This window comes from Vanellus vanellus, assembly GCF_965231255.1.
Source record: "Vanellus vanellus genome assembly, chromosome: 2".
Lineage (NCBI taxonomy): Eukaryota > Metazoa > Chordata > Aves > Charadriiformes > Charadriidae > Vanellus > Vanellus vanellus.
Window position 1 is genome coordinate 156,598,196 of NC_138906.1, and position 25,901 is coordinate 156,624,096.

Consider the following 25,901-nt stretch of genomic DNA (forward strand, 5'->3'; position numbering starts at 1 on the left):
GGTGAATTCAACTCCTGGGATGACTACTCAGGTTTGCCTTGAAGGTGCTGCATCATTGGAAGAGAGGAATACTTGCAAGGACCGGAGATGGGAGCAGGAGGTGGGAGCCGAACAGGAGAGCCTCCTGCGCATGCGTCCTGGTTTGAGGTAAAACAGAACCAATTTTGTTCAGTAACTTCGCTTCTTAGCTGGGCCTCTTCTAACTACTGAAATTAACTGCATATTGCGCAGACACTGTTCACTCTCTCAGAGTGATAAGACCAATGTTTATAGCTGATGCCCAGGCACGGTATGCAGAGAGGCTCCTGCTTACACTTATTGCTATAACCCCCAAGGCCAACCAACTTTGTTATTTGCCACGTTGGAGGGTCGGAAGCGGAAAAGCATAGTGGGGTCCCACCTGCAGGGAGGAGCGGACAGGACAGGTGACCCAAAACTGACCAACAGGGTATTCCATCCCATCTGCCTCATGCTCAGTATAAAAGCTGAGGGATCAAAGGGTCACGGGCTCTTCCTTCAATGGCCGATGTCTGAGGAGGACTCTGTCTGCCTGTGATCCCGATCCTGAATCCAGATCCAGAATCCAGTTCCCGTCCGTCACTGAGTCCAGCCTGGGACTGCCCCAGTGCCAGCCGGTGACGTGATTGTCATCTCGGGAGTTGATACGGTTTTGTATATATTTTTCATTATTTCTTTTTATTTTATTATTAATATGTCATTAAAGTAGTTTAGTTTCTTCTAAACTCATAAGTCTCTTTTTCCTCCTCTGCCTCTCTCTTTGTAGAGGGGTAGAGAGGAGCATCTGTCGGTCCCGTCTGGGGTACCTCAGGTCCCCAGTGGTGGATTTGGCCCAAACCACGACAGCATGCCTGTGACTTGACACGAGCATCCTCTTATTAAATCTTCCCCTGAGCTTCCACTGATTTCCAAAAAGCTGTGACGACGAGAAATTTTAGATGGATATCCACATTAGGTATCTCAGATACCTTCAAAGGTTGTTTGTATTTTACTTCAGAATACTTTCAGTTGTGAGGTTTAGGGCGTAAAATACTTTAACCAGAGCATTAGCATAGCCTGTTGTTGAAATTCTTGCTTTTAGGCAGAGGTATAAAGGTAGTCAGTTGTGTAATGATACATACTTGACAAAAGCTGATGGGACTTAGCCACCTAGAGCGGTCAGGCAGGTTTGTAGACTCCACTTGTTACATCATATTTAGGCCCCTCACTGCCTCTGTACAGCTGTCCCACACCGGCTGGCAGTATATGAACTAATAGCATTGACGTTTATTGACTGGAAGCCTTTGAATATTTTGTTTGTGTAGAGTTTATTTGAGCAATACAAATTCCTATTTGGCAGGCAGTTCGGGTTCCCTCCAAAGGGGCTTGTCTGTGTTTGGTAGTTTTGCCACTTTAACTGCAGTGGTATAATTGAAACAGCAACATACAGAATACTCTGGGGAATGGGCAATTATACTGGTAGCAAATTGTTTATTTTGGCCTAGCATATTACGGAACAAAATGAACTGTACCAAAATAATACAGTTTTCAATCAATATATTAGTCTAAGCAAGGGTTTTATCCATGCAGATTCCCTGGTCCCAAGTCCTCTTTCTAACTGATTTAGACATGTTGGTGCAATATAAATACTATCAAATTTAATACAGTTCCAACGTGAATGTTATTTCCCCCTCCTCCTCCAAAATCTCCATGGCTGGCAGGTCTAAGCTCTCTGTTGATACTTGCTTGGAGTAGAGATAATTTTTAACAGATCCCTGTGACTCTACAGGCTATGAGCAATGCTATGAACTCACAGTGGTGTAAATGACGGTAGAGTGTGGCTCCTCATTTTTATCTCAGTTGCTTTGATGGCACAGGGAAGATAAAGAACTTACTGTTGCTTTTGATGCTCCATGTGAGGAAAGCAAAGAATTAGCAGTGCATTGCCCAAACCTTCCCCTGTGAACTACTTTGAACAGGTCTTTAAGTTGCTTTGATTATTTTTTCTTTGTTTCTTTTCGTCTGCTTTGACCTTAGACTAGACAAATGTCTGGGATAGCTAGAAGATTTCAAAGAAAAAATGGAAAGCAGAACAGGCATCTTAAACAGAAGATTCTGGCTGCCTGGTTTTCTGATGTGCAGCGAATGAGCTTGTCTCTGTGCTACTGTCACCTCCTGGAGACCTGACATCTTACCAAGAGGCTGGAGGAGACAGGCCAGCAGCATGGGGAGGGACAACAGTGGCACATACAGGTTAATGGAGAAATTCAGACTACAAATTCAGGGCAAGAGCTGGGGCTGGGCACCACAGCTCTGTCCTAGGCTGCCTGGGCAGAGTATTGGGCTGGATGCGAAACGAAGCCCTCGGGTCTTCATGTTCAGCTTGTGGCTGGTTCAGTAGCTCCCAGCATAGTTGGCCAGGCCTTGGAAGATCCCCCTACAGGTCTTTCATTCTTCCCATGTGCTGCCCAGAGAACCAGATAGAGCAGAGCCAGGGCTAACGGCACTGAGAATCCCCCTAGGCATTGGCTCATAGGGTTTATACCTTGCTCTGGTCCACCAGGAGATATCTAAATCTGTTAAAAAGGTCAGCCTTGCCTTCTCCTTGATGCCTAGATCCTTTCTTCAAAAGGGCTATTGGCTTCTAAACCACTTACTGTCTTCAGTGGTGCCCATCCATCACTCTTTGCTATGCTGAAGACTCCACATATCTGTTTACAAAATGTTCAAACAAAAAGGAATTTGGGGGCTGGCCTGAAATCCCTCCTGTGTGCTTCTAGCTGGCAGACCTGCACTTCTCTCTGTAGATTGCAAAATGCTTTATAGCTCCTTTTCTCCTTTTTTCCCCACTTCCATTCATTCTTTCCCCAACTCCTTGCTCTCTTCCCCTAGATAACTATGGTCACATACCAATTTAAACCTAAAATGGCAATTTGGGGGGTTTTCTTCTTTCTTTATCTTCTGTGAACCACACAAGTGCACCAAGCAATAAATTCTCCTTAAAATTTGCCCTGCCCATAGCATGGGTTGCTTTTCATTCCATCGGTTGTATTTTACCTGCAGAACCTGTAGCTGAGGTGTTATGTGATTTCAAAGAAAGCAAAAGCTGTATGAATTGTGAAGTTATCTGATGGGAGAGGGAAAATGCTTCTGAATGTTTTCTGCACAGGATGTTAAATCCTTTTGTAATGAAGGGAAAGTGTGAAAAGCAACAATCTCCCAAACTGAATTGGGTAGTAGGCTATGATCAGGCTGAGACTTTCATCAAATATCACCAAAGGAGGATTAGATTGGGATTGGATTTGACAATGTGGGCAAAGTTGTGCAGCTAAAAGGTGAATCTGCAAATTAGCAAAAGGTGAATCTGTTCTCTAATAGCATCCAAAAGGGGTCTACGACTTGCTGCTTCTGGAGCACCAGGAAGGTGTTTTGCTGCCGACAGTTTGGCCAAAGCTAGAATCATCAAATAAAACTTTTATCAAAAGCTTTTTTTTTTTTTAACTGCAGGGGAAACTAACTTTCTTACAATGTGTTACTATCACATTACCACATGAAAGCGTTCGCTGCTATTAAATATTAAGGTTCCCCCCTCTAGACTGCAGAATTTACATCGCCTCTTTCTTAGTATTGAAAGAGAGAAACTCCTTCTGCATGCCTGACTCAAAGCAAATAGTGGTTTCTCGTTGTTTCTTCCATCGCTCTTACCTCAGTGACCAGTTTGCATGAGGGCAGCGTGGCATGGTCAATTCTGCAAGCCACCAAATTCATTCTTCTCAGATGTCCATAGTGGCAAATCATCATCAGAGAAAGCTGTGGAGCCTGCCTCTTCAGCTGGCTTAGTTTTACAGCTCAAAGTAAATGGGTCTATGTGGGTGGCCCGGACCCAGCTCTGTGTGCTGCCGTGTGGAGGAGTCAGGGACAAAGTCTGCTGCCACTGCTCCACCAGCAAGTAAAACAAACTGAGGACTTCAGGGAACTTGTAGGGAGGCAAGAGCAGAGGATCTGGCCCATTGCTGGGAGTTGCTTCTCAGCTGAGATCCAGCCCTGCGTGGAGCCTGGAGGATGGCCAACTCCTCTGCAGTCCTGGTATTGTGCAAATGGAGAGCTCTCCTTTCTTCCTGCCTCCCCAACTGTCTCCCATGACCAGCTCCTGCTATCTCTCCACTTAAATCCTCCTCCTGCTCCCTGACTCCTCATCCCATCCCCAGCCTCTCCCCTGTTGTCCTCCTCTCCCCTTTCCCCACGGTGTCTGGCTCTTCCTGCTGGCCCGCTCCCCGTCTCCACAGTGGCTGACGTCCTCGGCACTGAGTGGAGACGGACAGCCACTGTTTGATATCCCTGTTGCCACATAACCACATTTCCATATTGCGAGGAAGCTTGCCAAAGTCCTGTTCCTCCCGTAGCAAATTGAGAGCTATCACCAGCTGGTAACAGCTTGCAGACACAACTTGCTGACTGGGAAATATTCCTGACAGCAGCAAGAAAGCTCAGATTATCAATCCTTGATATCGTGAAAACTTTAAATCAAATCCGTTCCAGCATCTGGTTACTGATCAAAGCAAATCCTTTTCCAGAAAAAAAAAAAAAAAAGAAGAAGAAAAAAATAGAAAAAGGCTTAATTATTTCCTGATAGGTTTAATAACCTGGAATTAAGGAGAGCGTTTATATCAAGTCAGGAGACTGACTCATGACCACCGGTGAAGTGTGAATCAAAGATCCCTCTTGAAGCAAGCTACAGTGACTGCCCTACAAAGGTGCCAAGCCAGACACAGCGCACCAGCATTCCCTCTACAGTCCTCAGCAAGTGGAAGGTCCCTGAGTTCATCCAGTTTAGCACAGCAGAAGAGACAAATGCTCAAGGTTTGTGAATAACTTCCTAGTCTGCTGCTGGCTTTTTTTCTCATTCATGATGACACATGGATAAGAAGTTTGGGCTGTTTCTGACCAGCTTTCTAGAAGGAAACTGGGGAGTGGTTAAAGACTGAGACTTATTCAGGTAACAAAAGAGAAAATCTTTTGGGGCATCGTATGGCTATCTTATGATTAGATTTAAGAACCCTTGCCATGGATTGGAGTCCTGTTTTGCTATGCATGTGCAAGCAGGTGCACATACTAGAAAGTTTGCAATCTAAGAGACTGCACTTGAGGCAGATCTTCAGCCAGTGATAGCAGATCTCTTTCTAGTGTCTACAAGAATTTCTTGATTGAACCCAGTAGAAAATTTCCCTGACGTATGCTGGAGTTGCAACACGGTGGGAGGCAAGGGATCCAGGCGATTTCTGGAGGATATCAGGAATAACTTCTTTATACAGGTACTGCACGGGACAACCAGGGGTGACACACAGCTGGAGTTGCCATTCACTAACAAGGAGGAACTGGCTGGCAATGAGATAATCAGCGGTAGCACTGGTTGTAGCGATCATAAAGTGTATTGTGAAGGTCCTACAGTGAGTGTGGAAGGCCAGTAACAGAATAAAGACTCTGGACTTCAGTTAATCAGACTTTGACCTATCCAGGGAGCTGGTATATTGCATGTAGTTTTGCCACCCTCCGCCCCCCCCAAGTACAAGAAACACCAAACAGGAGTGATTTCAGGGAGGGCCACTAAGCTGTTCAGGGGCTGGAGTGCTGGCCCTGTGAGGATGACTGGAGGACCAAGGTTTTGTTCAGCCCAGAAAAGAGACTTCTGACACCAGCCGGCCAGGACTGCTGAGGAGCTCTTAAAGAAGAAATAGCCAGGCTCTTGATGGTGGTGCATGGCTGGAGCAGAGGTTTGGATTAGAAACCTCCTGAGATCCCTTCCAGCTGGAATTATTCTAACAATCCAGTGAAAACATAAGTACACCCTCAAAGAACCTTTCCTAAAACACTGAGGATCCAATCCTCAGATCTCTTCTGGAATCACCTCATAACAGACCATATCTCCTTCCCATTAACAGTTTTTCAGCTTTAATGTCCTGTCCATATCCTCTCCATTTCTCCTGCTGTTGCAAAGTCCTTTTCCTTCTCAACAGTGTTCACATCAAGCTTTTTTCTTCATGTCTATTACTTAGGAGTGTTTTCTGTATCTTCCTGAAACTTCCCCCACCTCATCACCACAGGTATCTTTTAGTTGACTACCAAAACAGTCTATGCCAAATTGCAGTTACAGAATATCATAGGATCATAGAATGGTTTAGGTTGGAAGGGACCTTAAAGATCACGTAGTTCCAACCCCCTGCTGTGGGCAGGAACACCCCCCACTGGACCAGGTTGCTCAAAGCCCCATTCAACCTGGCCTTGACCACTTTAGATCTCCCTTTCACCTTCTTTTCTCAGCATTCCTGACCTCATCATGTATTTTTCTTGTAATTCTTTATCAGCATCCTAGTTTCACCCTGGCAAGATCAAATTACTGTTATCTATAAGGCTACCTATAATTCAATAATTCAATTTCTTGCTGTTCTCTGTCTTTACAACCAAGTTATTTTACTTTCTTATGGAAGTCACTTTGAAATCTGCTGTTCTGAAGCCTTCCAACAATATTATTGAAGAAAATATCCATTTTCTGTCTTTTGTTTCCATTATTCATACATATATCACTTATTTGTTCCTTGTGGCCTGTAAATACCTTTCCAAAAGGAAAAGAAGCTTCAGTCTGGGTAGGAAGGTCCATGCAACAGCCGCTGCATATTGTAGCCTGTAGTACATTCCCTGCAGTGGGTGGTGGTGGTGTCTTAAGTCGTCTCAGTAAATCTCTGCCTGGGTAGTGACTGTGTTTTCCCAAGTGCTCTTCCAGTCAACAGCACATAAAGAACACTGCATAGACCCGAGTAACAGTTGTTGGAAACAGCTACAGAAAGAGATTATTGAGTGTTACCTAGATTTACTTCCAACTCTAGTCAGGGAACAGAAATATTGTCCTTCTTCATAAGGAAGTATTCGAATGTGTTTTTTGTGTAAAAGCTTACTGGCTGTAGCAGTCAGCTTAAAAATGACCCATCGATAGTTTTTATTGAATAGTGGTATATATACATATCAGTGACTACACGTGTATGTATAGTCACTGTTAAAAGTGTTTATTGTCCTACAGATGCCAAATGTATTTCCCTCCTTTAACATCGATGCATGACATCAGTGGTTTTCAATATTTGCAAATTAACATCTTCCTTACCCCACCCCAGTTTTTTTTACATTTCTAACTTAAACTAATACAGTTCCTGGTAGGTAGGAACTTGGAGCGGTTATCTTAATGCACATTCAGAAAACTATCCATTCATGACAGTTGAGTACTGGCTTACCCTGTAAAACATGGTAGTGGTTTGTAAAACATGGTAGTGGTTTGGAAAACAAACCCTTTTGTCGCACTATATTCTTTGCATGACGATACTTGAGAGATACTTGTGAACATACTTGAGAAGGTACTTTGGAACAACAATGTGTGATGTAGCATTACTTCTGCTGAGACCAAAAGCGTTTAAAACAACCAAGATAACTAACTTTGGAAAATTACAACTGTTCGTGTATGGGGTCACATAACGACCATGGAAACTAATGGGAAGACACTTACTTACTCCAATAGGGTTCAGATTATGCCTTTAGTCCTAGCAATAAATATGGTGTCAGCAGTGTTTGTAATGTTTATGCCTTAAACAGGTATAGCACAGCAAGAAGCTGATTCTCTCCAGCATAGGGAGATATGCAGGATGTTCGAGAGGATCATATCCCACCCGACTTAGGTGCCATCACCTAATCTGATGAATAATGACTGGCAGGGTGCATTTTCTGACACTTTCCATATGAATTCAAGCCTTGCTCTAAGGGGCTTTGTTTGAGGATTCAGTGCAGATCAAATCTGGAGAAGTGTGGTCATCTCAAATGACCAACCGCAATAAACTTACACCAACAGCTACATCAGAAATTTTCATAGACTTATAGAATAATATTCAAAGGGACCTCTGGAGGTCATGGCAGGTCCAGTTACAGCATGGCCATGCCTAGTCAAGTTTCCAATACCTCAGTGGATGAGGAGTCCATTCTGTCTCTGTGCCCCTGCTCCACCCTTACTGTGAAAGTCTTTTACCTAGTATCTTACTCCTATGTTGTAATTTGTGTCAGTTGCCTCTTATCCCATCCTTGTGCATCTCTGAGAAGAATCTCATTTTATCTTCTTTACATCCTCCTATTCGGCAGTTGCAGAGAGTGGTAAGGTCTCCCTCATTACTAAGCACGTTAGGGAAAAAAGAAAATACTTCTTTCCTCTTATCTGATGTTTTCCTTCCTACCCATATTAAGATATATTAAGGAATATATTGAAATATGTTAAGGAATGAATGTCAGTCTTTCTTCTGAGCAGAGCTGGTTGGGTAGGACAAATAATCCCACCAACAATTAACTGATGAACTTTGTTAGTGCAGAGCTCAAGTTTTTCTCTGCCTTTGGAATAAAGCAAATTCATCAGAGTTCAAGCCTCCAAAAAAACCAACTAAGGAAGGAAGAATTATAGTACATGACTGCTCGGCTTTACTCTTCAGCAGCTGGCAACAGCCAGTGACCATCATCTGCTCACACGCCATGTGCATTCACTGCATCCCCAGTCCTCGCCCTCTTCCAACATCACCTTCCCTCCCCACTCAGCCCTGTATCCTACTCACCAAGGCCTCAAACGTTTTCCCTTTCCATGATCCCAGCCTTATAAGTATTCACTTGTGAAGTTTGTTTTCTTTTTGGAAATTTTGTGATTTCTTTCCAACTTTCAGACTGTTTTCAAGTTACTTCCCCCCTGCAATTAAAAGTGCTTTGACAGAGACAGACTTTAGCAAGATGCTTTGTTCCCTTCACGTCTGGCCTACTTGGACCTGAAAGGATGTAGCTGAACATTGGATATCCTCAGAAAACATCCAATTAAAGTGAAAGCTGTCAATCTACAAACCCTTTTGCATTTGCACTCTCCACGCAATATATGATTTTTTGGGTTGTGAATCAGGTTCACAGCTACTTACAATTCTCAGCTCTTTGTTGTTTGTTAATACTGTGTTTCCTTTGCTTCCCTGTAAAGCAGTGGGAGTCACAAGTAGCCGAGAGCAAATGGTTGGGCAACTGTGAGGAAAATCTGAAACAGAGAATGATTCCCAAATCTGGCAGGTGGTAAAGAGGGAGGGGAAAAGAGAGCAAAAATGGAGCTGTGTCACATAAGTACCTTGTCCAAATGATTCCAAGTAGACTAGTATTGCTTCCTGTTAATGAAATAGCATGTAGTTTCAAGGCAATAAGAAGTCTGAATTTTAGAGCATTTAAAACAACTGGCCTTAAATGGAAAGGGTTTTTACTTTAACTACTGCAGAGCTTTTAGTCATTTCTAGTTTAGTCGAAAACTCTGATGAATTGTTGATGCTTTCAATAGGAGTGGTAATTCTTTAGTCATAAATGGCAAAATGGCCATTGCTTTTTTGTTCAACAAATGCATGTCAGGACAGCCCAGCTGATAATACCACTCAGAAACAAACACATTACCTTCAATTTTCATGTTAAATTCTTTCATTCAACAGCTCAGCACAGTCCCAGCTGAGTCCTCAGTTGTGGCCATAAGCTTAAATAGCATTATCTTCACGCTAGCTCCCTGCTCTAACCTGACATGTGTGTGCAACCTTTATGCACAGTAAGGCTGCCCCTTTTTTGCAGCACCCTTTTGAAATCAGAGCATTGTGCAGCCATGAAATAAGTGTGATACAACTGTAAGGAAGGTGAACTACAGTTCAAGAGACACGGGTGGGGAAGGAAGCAAAGGTTTCTGAAAGTTATATTCACCGATCTTCATTGCTTTCAGGCTGGAGTAACCTCACATTTAGTGAGATGCTCTGTCTGCTTGAAGTGGTTTCTGTCCCCCTGGTCCCCTTAGCCACCTGATATTCTCTCTCCCTCCTGCAGATATGCCCTTGGAGATGGTTTTGTGATTATCCTCAACTCTTTAGAATGAGCTGCAGAATACTAATTTAAATTGTTAATGAATTAACTGACTAGTCATTGACCATTATGAACTTGAAGTTATTAAGTTCTACCCCTGCTGTGGGTGTCATTTTGTTGGACAAGGCTGAGGGACCACTCATAAGAGGGGTTCAGCGGATTGGTCTCCCCAGTGAAGAATGTAACAGGCACAGGTCCATTCTTCCTAAGGAAGCCAGTGAAAAAGTTGAATGTGTAAATCAGAGAGATTAAATAAATTACACTTTCTGTTCATTGAGTATCTGCTACACTCCAAGGAGAAGAGAGCTTGGGTTAGGTATCTGCTATAGGATCCCAAAGAGAGGAAGGGCTATGGGCTACATGTATGAATTTCCCCATGGGAAAGTTTTAATTATATAGTAGTTTGCCTCTTATCTGCCCTCAGATAAGAGAGCAGCACAGTGGAAAAACCTGTATACAACAGATTCCCAGTCCTGACGTTTCTTTATTAAATCAGACCACTAATGACTGATGCTTAGCCAATGAATCAAAGCAGTTGCCTGCACAAGGTATTGGATGAACTCAAGTTACAAATAAGTATGTAAAAAACAGGGCTTTTTCTCAATCATTAGGAGAGAAAAAAAGAGCTAAATTTGCCAGGTAACTCATTTATAATGAACAATTTGATTAGCTCCACATCTGGGCTTCCTGGCTTTTTTTTCAGAGTAAGACAGCTGGCTTGTCTTGAAAGGGTGTTTTAATGCAGAGTTCTGTATTAATATTATGTTTCTTTTAGGTGTTGTACATTAATGCTTCAAACATGCATTGCTGGCAGGCAGTATGAGCATGTCCCTGTTTTTTAATGTAAAAGATCACATTTCCAAGTATTTTTTAAAAGCCTGCATTACCACAGTTTATGTTGGGCGAAGAGAAAGGAGGGTGTAATTAAATAAATAAAAACACCTGGCAACCTCCGTTGTTGGTGTAGAACATGTACTGTTTGTACATCAATGTCCTTGGCAAGTCATACAAAAGAAGTTAAACGGAGAGGTGGGTTTTCTTCAGAATTTGATTTGCAACAAAGATCAGCATTTTTTAATAAAAATTTCAACAGTAAAGGCTCCTGACAAAAAGCCAGAACAAGCAAGACTCTAAATGCCTAGACACTGGAGGAAACAGAATGGGGAGTAAATAAACTGGTCGTCACTCCTCACATCATTTAAAGAGATTTGAAGTGGCTACTTTAAAAATAATATAAAGTTATGGAATAGAAACATGCATATCATTTTATTTGCCAAATATGGTCTGAGAAAACAATGGTGAGCACAGAGCAAGAGACTCTGAGGGTTGTTTTCATAAGAGCAAAGCTGCCACTGGGAAAATGTATGGAATGAGCCATCACTGGAGAAGTAAATCACAAATAACCTACAAAAGGAAAATTAGGCAAAGATAATGACAGTCAGAAGAATTTGCAAAGTTGTGATGAGATGGTAGACTCAGAATCTAGGAAGGTCTAGGACGTTTTGCCCAGTGACTTAGGTTTATGTCTCCTCAGTCCTTCTGGCTAAAAATTGCAAAGTATTGCTGCGTTTTGAGGAAGAGTATGCATATAAGCCAGTTTTTGAGAAGCAATGAAAAAGTTGGTATGTGAATTAGGCCAGGTGCTTCAGCAGCATGCTTCAAAGCACAGGACAGTGGTTCAAGGGGAGCACATAGATATGGCGTGAAGTCCAGTGGGGCCAGGAGCTTCGGGTGTCAACCACAACACAGGAAGAGCATGGCGGACACAGGAGAAAACACTGTGGGGTTCGTCTCGTGAACAGTGCCAGTAGTGAAGTCTGAGCTCAGTGGCAAACAGCAGGGGCAAAATATTTATTCGGGCAGTCTCAAGCAGTTCGAATGTACTGCAGATAGAGAGGCATGAATAAACCACCGTTTGGCTCGGTGCCGCGAATTTTGCTGTGTCGGAGGTTTGAGTTGAAGAACTCCTCCAAAATAGGCTGCTGGATTTAGACAGTGTTTCCTTGTCTATAAAGTACTTAGTTGAAAGGGAATTGAAATGGTAGGGCAAAATATCCCACAGGCGAACTGAACTCACAAGTCTTGACCGGGTATCCAAATTTAGGGTGTTCAAAACCAGACAATGGACTTCTATAGAAATAGAAAGTGCTGTTTCTAACACATCTATCTGCCATCCCTCACAAGCACAGAATGTACAACATGTATGTGAACACCAACAATTCAGTTACAGCATCAATCTAGAAAACAGCTATCACTTACTGGTGGCATTTTTCTTAATCTGGGTTTGGAATATGATACCATAATCTGTTTGCCTGTTGACACCTACTCATGAGCCACCAGAGCTTTGCATGAACTCCTGCTCTGCAGCAGCAGAAATTTTGCCATTGGCTTCACTGGGTCAGAATTTTATCCTGTAAACCCAAAAATCATGAATAGCAACCATTCCTAACTAAGAGTGTTACACATCTTTGTTACTTCACCTTCTTTTGGTGGTGACTTTATTTCTAACTTTTGAAAGTTCCCACTGCTTACAGGAAAAAAAAAGAACATCTGGCTTTATTTTTGGCTAATTTTCCCATTGTGGATCCACAGTACAATTTCTGTCCTTTTAGACTATTAAAAAAAACAAGCTATCTTTTTTTCTGCCGGCTATGGAAGATCCTGTTCTTTTCAGCTTCAATTACACTTTATTTTATAGCATGTTGTCTGAAATAATGGTGGTACCAGCCATCTGTGGAGGAATAAACTTGGTGCTAGTTCTGTGGGAGACTTGTCACTAAGGTCACCACCGTAATGCCATTTTGCCAGGTCTCTTTGTGTGTGCGGGAGTGTGAACTGAGGAATGCAAAAATTGAGGGTTTATTCTGGCTCCATTAATGACAGAGCTCATCTAAATGCTGTTGTTGGTACTCAAGTGTTTTTTTTACTTGAGTCAATGACACTTATCCTTACACCAATAAGCTGGCCCTTGAGAGTTTTGGTGCTCGAGCTTTGGAATGAATTTTCCAGTCCTGTTTACTTTCCAAAATGCCATTGCACGAAATCTGAATACTATAGTACATTGATTTTTGTAATATCCTGTGAATTGAGAAAGGTTCTGTGGAGAAAATGCCTTCCATTTAGACAAGGCTTTAGTTATAAAGCTCGTGATGATGGATCCTGTGGTTTCTGAGATGATGTTAGTTGCCAGTGGAATCCTCTCCATTACTTTGAGTACACAAAAATAATTGCCTTGATTTTGGCTGTGTCTTAATGAGACCCGTGCTGACAGGATAGCCAGACTATTATTTTCTAGGAAACCCCAGAAGTAGCTGGGAATGGCAACCTTCCCTAAAAAGGTGACCATAGGGTTAAATATCTTTAAAACCTCAAGTTTGAATTTAACAGCAGTTTACAACTTACTTCACTCACAGATTTTTTTTTTCCTTTTGCATTTTTACATAAATCCCACAAAATTTCCTGAAACCCCTGACCTACAGCCTTGATGTACAAATTCTATTCTACTTGTTCTCACCATAAAAAATGTGCAGTTTGAAAGCAATTTTATTTGCTATGGGCTATTGGAGGCAAAATTTTTGGAGGAAGCTGGGCTGCCTTAATAGCTTCTCACACCCACTGAGCCAGTTTCTGATTTTCATGGGTCTTAACTTTTAGCACAGAAATACACAAGAGTGTCATGTCTTTTCAAAGGACAAAAGTGTTAAGGGAGACTTCCACAGAATAAGTAGGACTGTCGCAAGCTCTGACCTGTAGCGACAACACTGCATAGTGTCTATCTTACGCTTCATTTTTGTTGAAGGACTTCCATTAAAACCACGAGGTGTTAGCTTTGCTATGAGTCTTGCAGTAACTAAATAAAATAAACAAAAGTGAGGATGCTGAAGCAGGTTTTCAATATATTATTTGGTTTCTAAACCATATCCAAAGAGATGAAATGCCAGAACAATAAAACATTCCTCCTTGTTTGCAGAACAATTGGTTTCTCATGGCAAAATATTAGATGCAGTTGAAGCCTATCCTCAACAAGGAGCAGGGATCTGTGGAGAAGAAAATACGAAAATAGAAACATGTCTAAACAGAGGAACACTACTAAGGCAGGGAAAGCTGGTAAGGAGGAGCAACCAAAACATTGGCCTTGATACTACTACTTCTCAAGTCAGTAGGAACACTTGTGAACTCCCACTCCACAGAAGTGAATTTCTATGTACAAAAACATTCCTAAAAGCAGAGAAAGTATGAAAATCCTCTAAGTGCGGTGAAAAGAAAGTAAGTGGAAAGAAAACTTCCCTGCGTCGTACTATTCTTTTTTCCATTCTTCAGTTTCATCTGGCTGACATTTAATATTGTTTATTATTAACAGAGCCCCTTTGCTGTAGCTCTCCCAGTTTTAAGTCAAGAGAGGGCATAATGCAGAGCATTCACGTTTGTGATTAGACCATAACTGTAGAAATTCAATTAAAAATATAACATTTGATCGCCGTCAGCAACAGAAACGCACTGCTATCCCACAAAAAACCCTGCAAGGCTTTGGCTGCAGGATGCTGTCCCGGCCACAGCCAAATGTTAGAGACCATAACAGCTCCAGCACGTCCCTATCTGCAGCATCATCTGGAACTCAGGAGAGACTGATTTAAACAAACAAGTCTCTTAACTAGTGCCAAGCAAAGACTGTCCTGTACAAATTTACCTCCGAGATCACAGCGAATAGCATCTGCTGAAACTTAGGAATAAGCACGGTAAGAATGAAAGAGCTGCCATTCTGAGCCAGACCACAGGTCCAGCCAGGTGGGCACCCCAGCTCCAACAGTGACCGTTAGCAGTTGTCTGGAACAGAGGATAAACCATTACACATATCACAGTTTAAACCATTCAGCTTCGAGCGGTTGCCTTTACGTTTCAGTGCACTGAGCGCTGAGGTGACTGATGCACAGATATCCTTTACTACACTTTCTAGGTGTAACCCCTGGGAGAGATTCCCAAGCATTTTGCAGTTGGGTTTTTTTGTTTTTTTTTTTTTTTCATCAAGAATCAGAAACATGGGGGGGAAGAACAACAAGGCTAAATGACTTGAAACACGTGTGGGAAGTTTACTGTTAGAAGCACGACTGGAACTGAGGAAACGGCTAATCCTGCCAGTCATGCTTGGGAAGCTGTGGAAAACTGTGGAGCACTGACAGCAGCAGGAGTCTAGACAAATTGTATAGGGTTCAATGAAAATTTCTCTAACATCCTTATGCGTGTGGTTTTTTTCCTCTGTAGATTTGTAACCTGTTTTGGAAGAACAGGATATTCTCCTGTATATTATAGTATATTTTTCTGTTTATTTGCTTGACCTATAGATCTGAAAAAAAATACTGAGTATACCTTCACAATTGATGCTGAAGACCCCCAAAGGTTTCATGTAGTTAAAGACTATATGATCTGAGGTTTGTTTCTAGAGACCATCCAATGTCTAAGCCAATGGGACAAGACTGTGCATGAAGGACCTCACAAGAGCCGGTCAGTTCTAGACACAACACTTTTCATGGAATAATGTCATCATGTGTTGGTCTGTCAAAGTAAAACATTTTCTTAAAGTTACTGAATTACGTCCCCTTCTTATGTCTAGAAGAAGGTTGCTAAGCACATCTGCTGTTTGCAGAACAAAATCCAGATTTGAGTTTTTAAATAATGTTTTCGATCCTAAGTCAGTTGTGTCAACACAATTCCACTCCACAGAACAGCTGAGATGCTTAGTTTTCCTTCCAGTCTAGAACAACAAGTTTTTAATCGTGGAAGCTGGTGCAAAAAAGAATTGTCAGTCTCTGTAGCAGGATTGTCCTTGCGTGGTTACTCCTTGACCTGCTGTCAAATGCAAAATCAAACACCTGTGGCAGATACATAAGGCTGTGTGTGTGCTGCTGTTGATCCATCTGCAATATATTACATCCTAATTTATTACTATGGGTGGTTTTCAAAGGCGATTCATTAGACAGACAGAGTCCATTGCACAGTTAAGAAACTGTTTTTCTTCCCACCGTTCTAATTTTCTCTTCTTCTCAGGTTTCTGTTTCCTTTCATGCTATGGCAGGGATATTAAGTGCTGGTGAGACAATATTTGGTCCAAAACCAGTCGGTCTGTTCTGGGCAATTAATGTGGGTGGTGAGCAATACCTGACCCAAGTTTTGTGGGTTGGATAAACCATAAGAAGTGGTTAATTATCTTCTACAGCCCATATCTGTTCATAGAGGGATGGAATTTCTCATTTATACAGAATAAATCCGTGAGTTCTGGCATTGTCCTAAAAGAAACAAAGAAATAACTGTTTCTTAAAGGAACAAGATTTTTTCACATAGCTGTCTGTGGGTTAGATCATGAATTTGTGTAGGAGGCTATATGATGGCTCTGGTAACTGCTGCTAATACAGATTACTGCCTCCTAGGGATACAACTGGTGAAAGATATACCTTGCTAAAGTTCAGCTCCTGATCCAGCTTTTCCCTTGGGATTGTTTTCGTCTCCTTTCTAGACAACAGGTAAAAAAATCAGCTACAGCTTTTAGCTTTGTGGTTTTATTGTCACATGCAATATATAAAGCTTCATAAAGAAAGTACAGAGAATTACATTTGCTTCCGCTGAATCTCTCTCTCTGCTCAAAGTAAAGCCATCTCACCTGGTCTGCCCTGTCTGCAGAAATAAAACAATAGATGTGTGTTTTCACCCATACTGGTATTGCTGAAACTTTCCTTCCTGAACCGTGTCTGAGCTGAGTCACATGCTCAGCATTCGCTGCTGTAGCATAACATGGGGAGCACTTCTGTTTTTCACTAGGGAAAGCCACAAATGCTGCCCCTTCATACCACAGAGTAGCAGTTTATGGAGAAATCCAACGGCTAAATCATGAAGTTGTGAGTACTTAGAGCTGCTTGTGACATAGTTTTTGAAATACTTTCCTTTCTCTTTCCTTCTGCCACCCTGGGCACTGCTACACCAAATAAAAATTTCTGTCATTTAAAATACAATCAAAAAGCTCACGCTGCTTAGCCCCAAGTTGACACTTGAGGTTTTGATGACAAACATTTTTTGACACCTGGTAACAAGTTGCAGCTCCTGTCTGAAGTCTCTCTGAGGTTAGAGGCTAATGATACCAGAAACGAGGCTGTCTGGTTTATTGTAAGATTGTTCGGTTTAGATCAAGCTCTGTGACATAAGTGAAACTGCCTCATCTGGGAAAAGAAATGACTTAAAAGTGATGTAGCAGTTCTTAAAGGGAGTCAGACAGTGGGAGACACATACAACTTGGCTGTCTCGCATGTTGCATTTAATTGGTTTTGCTATTAACTCATCAGACGGTGAAAGGAGAAACAGCATTTCATAACAGCTTTTACTATGCAGTTTGCTAAAAATGAGGAAAGAAAGTGGGCGTGCAGAAAGCAATGATGCAAACAGAGGAATTTTCACTTTATCGTATCAGTCATCACTTTCTCTGACTCCGACGTGCGTTAGGGAAACCGTGACAGACACAAATGAGCTGTGAGCCCCCACCCTGCCCATGACACAGCGAACGTCTCCCTCCTGCATCTGTCTGGGAGGAGGTTTGTTTCCGCAGAAAGCTGCCCATCATCTAGGGGATGACTGATTCCTCCAGACACAAGACTTTTTGAGTTCCTTGGGTTAAGAAAGACACTCCCTAAGCGGTTCCCCCTTACACGCCTCCTGCAGCCAGATGTGTGCCCAAATGTAATTGCCAGGCAACGTCCCACCGGGGAGCCCTGCTTGTGGACCTTCAGATAACCAGTGCAATCTGCTGGCCAATGTGTGGTTCACAGGCAGCCTCTCCATCGATCGAGTGTGCCGGGGAGCCCAAGCGAGGCAGTGCTGCAGGGTGTCTCCAGGACCTACTGGAAGGCAATATCCCTCCCTGTTCCTGCTTCTGCTGAGCCTGAGGGCATCCTGCTGCCCCACATGACCTCACCTGCTTGGCCCTATCCCATGGCCCAGCTCAACACTGCCTCCAGCACTGATGATTAAATTTCTTGAGGAGTCTTGAACTATGGGGGATGCACCTGAGGCTTGGATATAGTGTGAGGAAGGTCTCTTCTCTTGACCTTCAAACTTTATGGTATGTCTTCATAATCCTTTAACATAAAGATAGAAGTAGTGTAAGGTTTCCACACAAATACCTTTTCTGGGATGACTTTTACTCCAGAAGATGACGTTTGGAGCCTGGCTTAATGACCTGAATATACGCACCAGGTACCATTTTAGTCTCCTCATGGTTTCTTTCCCAGCCACCTGCTGGCCTATGAGGGTTCAAGTTTCCTATAGGTCCTGTCGCATCTGCCTTATGCAGATATCTGCCTTGACATCCAAAGCACCTTGGATGGCATTGTATCTATGTTTAGGCAACTGAATTCCCCCATTCTGGATTCAAAATTGTTTAAGCAAACACCTGATTGGAAGTAAAAATATTCTGGAATAATTATTTTACTTCCTTGGGTTCCCAAGGTACTACAGACGTGCAGGTGCGATAAGCTACTGGTGATCACAGACAGTACAGGAAAAAAAGAAGTGAAAGGTGAAACTGGATCACAAAATGGGTATTTTTTCTGCTTCAATTCCAGCCATGGCTCAGTTCAGCAACCACTCTGTCCTCCTGACAATCATATCACAGTATGAACTGTAGAATTACTAGTATTTTTGTACTGTTAGAGTGGCAAACCCCCTAACAGCCATGAAAGTCCCATTGTGCTAGGTGTTGGAAGATTATACAGTGAGGAATAGACTCTACCTCAGCTTCTTTACACACTGTAGTGAGACAGAGATGAACCAAGGGAGGAAGGCTTATAGTTAGAAATATTTAGGTACCTCAGTCCCATTGAAATCAGTAGGGAACTACTTGTTTCAGTACTTTAGTGACTTGGATTTCCTGGGTTTTATTGTGGATGTCACCCTCAGCCTAGAGCTATAGATGTATGCCAAGCATCTGAATTTTAACTGCATTAAACCAATCTGGACCAGCTGCATGATGTAGTTGAATTTTGCTTGGAACCAGAGCCAATGATGTTGATATCCACCCATCATAGCTTACAGGAACTTCTGGACAGTAAGGTAGGCACTCCCTAGTGCCTAACTGTCCGTGTCCGAAGTCAGTGCAACGTAGAAAAGTGGTAAGCACTAGTAGGATGTGAATGGCCCCCCAGAAAAGGTGGGAAACCTAAGTGCTAATAGACATCCTACTGTAATTAGGAATGAATAGTATCTTCTTTGTCAAGAGAGACGTTTTCTGTAAGCAGCTGGGGGAACTCTCTGGTGGTGTGCTCCAGGCACCTCTTGCATCATCTGCTCTCTTTTCTTTTTGCTAGATGGACATCACGGAGAGTACCATGTTACACACTTTACACTACCGACATAAACCAAGAGCAATATGTGAATTTCTTTAACCCTGAACTACTGGCCAGAAAGAGATCCACCGACCCCACAGCCATGGGGCTGGCGCAATTACCTTAATTAATACCCCTTTTCACCTGCCCAGTTGCTCATTTGTCCCTCCAGTCTCCTCAGCACAGGCAGAGGACCACTGTATGCCACAGGACAAATGGGATATATGTCATAAGGCACTTGAAGCTTATCCCCGTATTTTCTGGATATGTTAATAACAAGGCAAGCATTAAGTATTACAGGTCATTTTTTTGCAAGCTCCTGGGCAACGTTCTCACCTTTGCTGCACACCGCGTCTGCCACTCACCAGCAGCTTCCACTCCCTACCAGTGGCACATGTGGGTAGTTCCATGTGTCCAGCTTGTGTAGCAAGGCTGTGGTCCTTCACTGTGAACACAGCTACCCTCAGGCAGAAAACTAATTGTGTTCTCTGTGACTTCTGTGTGCTCTGAGGAGCAACTGTATGTCACACAGGCCCTCCTGGCGGAAGAGCCCACACCAAGTATTCTCTGAATGCTGCAAAGAAACCATAAACTTCTCATGCTGGAAATCCCATGCTCCTTTGGCTTGAATGCTTAGCAGCTATTCAGAGTTTTTCTGTGTCGTGTTTCTGTTCGGAGGAGGAGCTGATAGAGTCATGCAGAGTCTTTGTGCAATCCTATTGATTTACCAGACGTGTGTGACAGGTCTCCCTGCCCGACCAAAAATAAAAAAAGAAAAGCAAGCAGGAGGTAGTTTCCTTGCTGAGAAATCCAAATCTGCCAGAAGCTTGTTTCTTGATTTTTTCCAAATTCAGTATTTTGCATCTCTAGCTTTTTCCTGGCCTTCTTTCTCACACTTCTCTGCTCCCAGGGTCGCAGTTAGTCCAATAAAAATTTTTTCATCCCAGCTTAGCTGCTCTCAGCCACTGCCGTAACGATGGGTGCCTTTGGCAGGGACTTCAGCTGTCTCAGTTGTCTCTGCCCCGAAAGATGTTTTGTGTTCCTTCCATTTAATCTCAGTAAGCTTTTTTCACAAGATACGCTTTCGTCACTACAAGAGTGATTACAGGGTAGTCTTATGGTATATGTTAGAAAAGAATCAAATGAGATCATTACAGCTGTCCCTTTATGCTCTGTAATCTATGAATACATACCTCAGCCTTATAGTCTGATGGCAGTTTTAAAATCTTCCAGACAGTGACTGAAATCAAGGAAGTAAATTCAATTCAATTTCCAAGAGACTGGGATCAGGCTTCTTTTTTCTTTTTTTTTTTTTTTACTAAAAAGTTCTCCTTCTGCACTATAAGCCCAGGTCAGTGTGGGCTTTCATTGAGTATTTCATTGAGTACTCATTGTGAGTATTCAATATCATCACTGGCTACAGAGGCTGTACTAGAATAGAATGCTTAAGAATATGACTGGTTGTGTGGCTTTCATAGGTCTTACTCCATTTTTTTTCTCCCTCAGGGCTCCCAACCCTTCAGTATTTCTTGCGCCTGTGTGTCTGGTGTTTCGGTGCGTGCACACAGAGAAAAATTCAGATGGGAAAAGACCTTTGTAGATCCAGCTCCCAACTCACTGGCCCCTGCTAAGAGCATGGCCAACTCAGTCAGCTTCCTCAGGGCCCTGTTCAGCTCAGCTTTTAATATCTCCAAGGAAGGACACAGTGTCTTACAGGAAAGCTATGGCTGAGCCGTCCTCTGGATCCCTTTCTTGCTGGTAAGTGGTTCCTCTTCCCAGCAACCAAACCATTTTATTGCATTTCTCAAAAATTGTTCCAGTTCCTTAGCATGGTGCTGACCCCGCGACCTGTGTGCTGAGTGAGACTGTGTCAGCACCCTGTGGAGAGTCCATATCTCCTTTGGGTGAACAATGCTAACCAACGCTCAAGGTAGTCCTTAAAGCCCAGACCTCTCCCATTGCCCTTGCATGCGTTTGGTAAAGGGTGGTTGAGTCTGTCTCTTCTGCCTCTACAAATTCAGCAGTCTGAATTTGAAAACTCTATGTTTCCCTGGAACGCACTCATTTGGGGAAATCAAAACAGTCCCCAACCATTCTGCTGAATCCTCAGCCATTAACGTGGAGGACATCGTCTTCTTCCTGATGGACAGGCAGGAGACAGCCGTGCTTGTGTCCTGCCCTGGGCAGCCTGCGCTCAGCCATCCCCCGGGCAGCCGGACAGCAGCAGCGGCAGCCTGGCAGAGCTGGCGAGACATTTGAAAACCAGGCACGTGTGTCATTTACATGAGCTGCAGAACCCCACCAATAACTCGGAATTTGAGCCACAACACTATAAATGCAGAATATTCAGTAGTAACGAGCCAGATGGAGCAAACAACCTGAGGCCTTGTCGGGAGGCAACGTCCCCAGGGTAGTTAAGATGAACCACCTGGGCTGGCTGTTATGTGGGAAAGAGCCACTTTTTTGGAGGTTTAGTCGCTGGTGGCGGCAGGAGGTGCAGCTGCAGCCCGGCAGCATTATTCCTCTCTGGAGCTGCCGGTAAGTTGTGCTCCCGCTGCTCTCTCCTGGCTGAGGGTGCTTCCCCATGTGGGTGGTTTTTTTGGGCTACGCTGTGCAGGGAAAGAAGCATGGTCTGTGCCACCAAAACCTGGGAGCCGGAGGAATGGATGTGATTCACAAGTCTCAGGTGGAAGATATGGTCAGGTGGGGGAAATTCTTCCATCCCAGGAAAATTTGTGAGATTTGGGACTTTTTTTCCAATCCTGTGTCATAACGTAAAAGAAATTCTGACTACTTTTTTTTTTTGCAAAGGGACAAGCAAAAAGAAGTCTGGGACAATCCTCACATTTTGTTTAAATGTGTTTGAGATATATTGTTTTGAATTTCATTTTAATGTTATTTCTGTTATTAGCTTGCATTATAAATTTTACGAAAATCGTTTGAAGCTGAAAACTGTGCTTAAAATTTGATCTTGGAAACCAAAATCAGATTATTTTTTTTTTACAAATAAAAAGATTAATCAAGTAATAAAATCAATTTAATGACCTCCTCCCCCAAAATTTTTGAATCGACAGTTTTTCATTGTTAGTGAAAAAATGTTTCGCATAAAATGTTCCCAAAGAGATTAGATACTCCTTTATTTAGCCTTAATACCCTTAAGACCTCCCTCATGACGCAGAAATTATTGTTCCTATCTTCCTGCAGATGACAAAGCACCTATGGAGGTCCTTTGGAAAAATGGAATGAACTATCTACCATTTGTGAGCTGGAAAATAAAACTGATAATAAATAACAGAAAATTACCAAGTAGAAAACCCAAATGCTGTAAAGAGACCTGTGGTCCTTTAGGAAAAAAAATGGTTTCCTGTTTCAAAATTAGAGGAAGTCAAATAAAAGGCAAACAAAATATAAACATTTACAACACTTTCTGCCTGTCTAAATGTATTTATTTTAAAATCAAAAGCTACTCAAGGTGTTTTTGAGATACTACACACAAAAAAAAAACCAACAGTCCAAGTTTTTGTGAAAGCAGAAAACCTCGTTGTTTTCAGCATCATGTCTGGCTAATGCCCTACCTAATAAATCTCCTCTCAAATTTAATTAAATATACGATTTATTTAACAGAGAACGGCACATGTATACATTCAGGAGGCTTAACACCACTTCTGGCCAGCTTGCCTGCCCAGGGGACTCCAGCTCCAGCACGTGGTGGAAAACTCATCCCTCCTTTAGCTTCAAAGATCCTACTGCTACTGCAGAAAACAGAGGATGAATTTCAGACGCTGGGGCAGAGCTGGCAAAAACCTGAATACTCACAACCAGAGCAAGACTTTTGAAAGGATTCCCCTACCTGCAGCTCTTACTGGGAGAAGCTGGCCATAATTCCAAAGACAAACAAACAACAAAACGTGCTGCGTAGGCCACGATTCTCAGAAATTTATTGAGCCTCCAACATGAAAGTGAAGTGTACTGACAGGCAGCTGCAAGCGAGTGAGCAAAGCTACCGTAACAGCGTGCTTGCTCCTGGTTGTGCTGGAGGAGCACAGCGTTGGCCGCCAGCCTGTCTGCTCACATCTCGTGACCACCCGGCGACGTGTGAGCTTGCAGTGAGCCTCTCTGTCTCGGCTGGTGAACCACCTGAAGAGAGCCCGGGGTGTTTCAGTCACTTGTGATCATTTCTCCATTCACCGGGGAACTTGTTTTGGAAAACTCAGCCACGATCCTAAAAGTTGAGGTATGCTGAAAATCCTGGCTACAGGGAGGAAGAAAACCTATGTTTCTATTCACTGCTTGTTTTGAAAGGACTCGGTCCAAAACGCAGAGAAATCCAAAAAGTGATTCCCATTGATTTAACAGGCTTTGAGTGAGACCCAAAGTGCTTAATATTAGACTCCTTGGGAGCACGTGCCAGTGAAGCTGGTGAGGAGTTCTCAGGCAACAGGGTCTTTTTTCTGCAGCTATCCCATGCCCAAACGGCCGTGTCCTCCCTCTCCTCCGCTGCAGCCTGCTCGGCTGGGGACGGCTCATGCAGGTGAAAGTCATACCATCCCTTTCTGGATCCTTGCAGATCTATCTGTCCCTTTCCTGCTCCACTTTCCCCACTGGGAGATTCCCACGCTGAGGTTTAAACACTCCTCTGGGGACCCTTCCTCACAGGCACAATGCTGGTTTTTGGCAGGACCCTTCTCTGATACTTCTTCCCCAGACTCATCATGTCCCATAGCAACTCCGGCTAGCGACTGAGATGCATTACGCTCTATTTCCATTCTTCTGGCGCTTGATTATAAATGTAGCTGCCAGCAGGTAAATTTAAAATGAATAAAAGGCAGGCCTTCACACAGCTGGTAGCTGGCCCGCATAGTTTGCTGCCCCAGGAGGCCACAGAATTGGTGAAATGAGCCTGAAATGGATTGAAATTGGAATCACTTGTGGGAACCTCATCCCACTTTTCACATGGGTTTGATGGGCAGAGGAAGCGATCCAAGGACTGCAGTGCTCACTCTGTAGAGCACTCAGCTGTGATGTTGTTACAATTTCCTAACATGATTTTTTTTTCAAAATGATTCTTAGCTTCAAAGAGTGGATTTGTGCAACCTATCCCCATCAGGTGGTGGGGGTTATCCGCCTTACGCCTTTGAATGGGGCACAACAGCGAATGCAAACAGCTGGTGGCTGTGCCCATAATAATGTTCATTATTTTTGTTTAAGAAGTGCCTGGGAATCCAAACAAACCATATTCTTCCTCAGCTTGGTGATCTCCGAGTGCTGGTCCATAACTTTATGAAGCTCCAGGCAAAGTGCCTTCTGGACTTTCAAAGTTCTTGTTCTGGGGAAAGGGGGAACTAGCTGATGCCAATGAAAGTATTCATTTGATCCCTCCTGTCATTTCAAGGCTTCATGAAGATGTTTTTTCTTCCTATTAATTGAAGTCACTCAACACAAGGATATAATCATTTGAGCAAAGTGGTTTATTACCAGCAGAGAAAAAACAAGGGCATGAAATATTTAGCCGGAACCAGATGTCTGTTCAGGGGGAATCCTCCCTTTCAGCTCCTCTGTGTGGCAGTGGTATCTTCTCGTTGTCTGAGCGAAACCACATCAGGAGGGAGGTCTGATTGTTTTTACATGAATTTTCCCAAGGAAACACTTTTTCTTCACAGGCACCTGTCTCTGCCTGACACTATTAATAATTTTCAAAATTTCAGAAAGCTCTTAAAATCAGCCAGAAGTGCAAAGAAACTTTCCCTGGGAATGTTTTACTGCTTTCTCAGAAGTGGCTGACCTTGCACTTACTGCAAGTGATAATTTGGTATAAGGTTTCTTTTCTCAGCTTGAAATACAATAGTTGCTCCTCCCACTTCCACAGAAATACCAGCACTTAACAGACCAGCAGTCCTCAAAGACCTGGATTCCCTCACCCACCACATGTGCTCTGCCTCCTTCCTCCAGCCTCCGCCCTGTTCTGTTCCATGAGACGCCCGCATCTGGTCAGACAGTCTTGCTATGAGAAATGACAGTGCCATATATAAGAATATTGTCACATTTACTGTCACTTTCAACTATGACCTTATACATCCATTTCTGGGTGACTTCTCTTTTTTCCTCTGCCTCTCTCTTGTTGTATGTTTCTACTGTATCAGATAATGGTTGAAAGAAACCAGAACTCCCTGCAATATTCCCACCCATTTTTTAATATAAAACAAACATTCTCCAGAAATTTTGTTTGACAAACAGTCTCAGATTTTTGCTGTCACAGGCTGTCGTGACATACCCATTGTTTTCACCAACAGCTGTTCCCTTCCTGGTGCCACAGACCAGTTCTAGTCAGTGTTTACTACCAGTTGTAACACGGAGCCGCAAACGCAATTACTAACACCTTCCTCAGGAGCAAATAACTCTGGCTCAGAGGGTGACAGATTGCTGGAAGCTACGTCTGCTTTCAGGGGCTGCCTCTGTCAGTCTCAGACCCACGAGGGGTCTTGCTGCAGGGTGGCTGAGGGTGGCTTTAGTCTGGAAAAAAGGCGGTTGAGGGGGGACCTGATCAATGCTTATAAATACTTAAAGGGTGGGTGCCAGGAGGATGGGGCCAGGCTCTTTTCG